Source organism: Carlito syrichta, unplaced genomic scaffold, assembly GCF_000164805.1.
Source record: "Carlito syrichta isolate Samal-C Ts95f unplaced genomic scaffold, Tarsius_syrichta-2.0.1 Scaffold304743, whole genome shotgun sequence".
Lineage (NCBI taxonomy): Eukaryota > Metazoa > Chordata > Mammalia > Primates > Tarsiidae > Carlito > Carlito syrichta.
The window spans coordinates 21,275-23,152 of NW_007248839.1; positions in this window are offsets into that span (position 1 = coordinate 21,275).

The window sequence follows — 1,878 nt, forward strand, 5'->3', positions numbered from 1 at the left end:
CACCTCAGCCTCCCAAAGGCGCGGGATTACAGGCTGAGCCACCGAGCCCGGCCAGTTATTTGTTTACTGGCGAAAAACTCCCTCACAGGGCTGTGTGAGCTGGTGTACTGTCGTGATGCAAGAGCTCCTTCAGGGCCATTTTTGCACACACCTTTCTCATCCAAGATTTTCAGTTAAGATTTTCCTGTTTCTCTGTGGATTTTTATTTGGTCTGCTCTGCTTTTCATGGTCAGCCGATGATTTTGACGCACAATTTGACACATTTTTGCAATGTTTTCATCAGTTCTGCTTATTACTGGCAGTCCTGACCTCTCTTCAGTGACGATTTCTCTTCCCTCACAGAAATTCGTTGAATCCATTTGTACATTGCCGTTTTCTTCATGGCATTATCCTCATAAACTTGGACTAATGTGTCCCTGATTTCACTTCCACTGCTAAGTTTAACAAGAAATGTAAGGTTTGTTCATCACTGTAATTCAAGCTCCAACATTCTCACAACAGCATACAAAAACATGCAACAACAATAATGAACTACACTCAGCAAGACACCACACATCAACATGAACACAGCTGTGAGGCACTGCTATACCAGAATATGAAACTTTACTGAGTTGTTTGTACAGTGCTGCTAACTAACATAAGTGCATGGTGGGAAGTTCGCGAATTTGTCGGCCCTTGTATTTTCTAGAATGTTATGGGTTTTTTTTGTTTGTTTGTTTGTTTGAGTTGGAGTCTCACTCTGTCGCCCAGACTGGAGTGCAGTGGCCGCTCCTGGCCACCGCAGCCTCGACCTGCTGGGCTTCGGCGATCCTTCCGCCTCAGCCTTCCGAGTAGCTGGAATTACAGGCATGCGATACCATGCCTGGCTGATTTTTTGATTTATTGTAGAGATGAGGTCTCATCAAGTTCCCCAGGCGTGTCTCGAACCCACGGCCTCAGGCAATCCACTCACCTCAGCCTCCCAAAGCATGGGATTACAGGTTGAACCACCGAGCCCAGCTGGTTTGTTTGTTTGTTTTTTGAGCTGAAGTTTCACTGTGTTGCCCAGGCTTGAGTGCAGTGGCACTCTCACAGCCACCTCAGTCTCAACGTGCTGTGCTCAGGTGATCCTTCTGCCTCAGTCTTCCAAGGCAGAAGGAGCACCTGGAACTACAGGCATGCGCCACCACACGCAGCGAATTTTTTTTTTCTGAGTTGAAGTCTCACTCCGTAGCACAGACTAGAGTGCAGTGGTATGCTCATGGCCACCCCAGCATCAACCTGCGGGGCTCCAGCGATCCTTCTGCCTCAGCCTTCCAAGTAGCTAGAACTACAGGTGCACAATACTGCGTCCAACTGATTTTTTTATTTATTGTAGAGATGAGGTCTTACCATGTTGCCCAGGCTGGTTTCAAACCTCTGGATTCAGGCAATTCTCTCACCTCGGCCTCCCAAATTGCTGGGATTACAGGCTTGAGCCACCACGCCCAGCCTTATTTTTGATTTATCATAGAGATGAGGTCTTCTCAAGTTGCCCAGACTGATCTTGAACCCATGGGCTCAGGCAATCCTCTCACCTCGGCCTCCCAAAGTGCTGGGATTATAGGCATGAGTCACCATGCCTGGACGAGAATGCTGTTATTGAAGTGCTTTTGCATTAGTCAGGATAGGCCAGGGTATGCTTCAGCAAAAAAGAACTCCCAAGTCTCAGTGGTTTAACAAAAGTGAACTTCTCACCCAAAATCAAGGTCTAGCAGCTCTCCAGTTAGTTGTCCCTGCAGTGACTCTGAGAGCCTGGCTCTTTCCAATGTCCTAAACACAAGGTCTAAGTGCATCGCTGCAGAGGTGGGAGAGCTGGAGAGTCCTTCAGTAGCTGTTTTTTTTTTTTTTTTTTTTTTT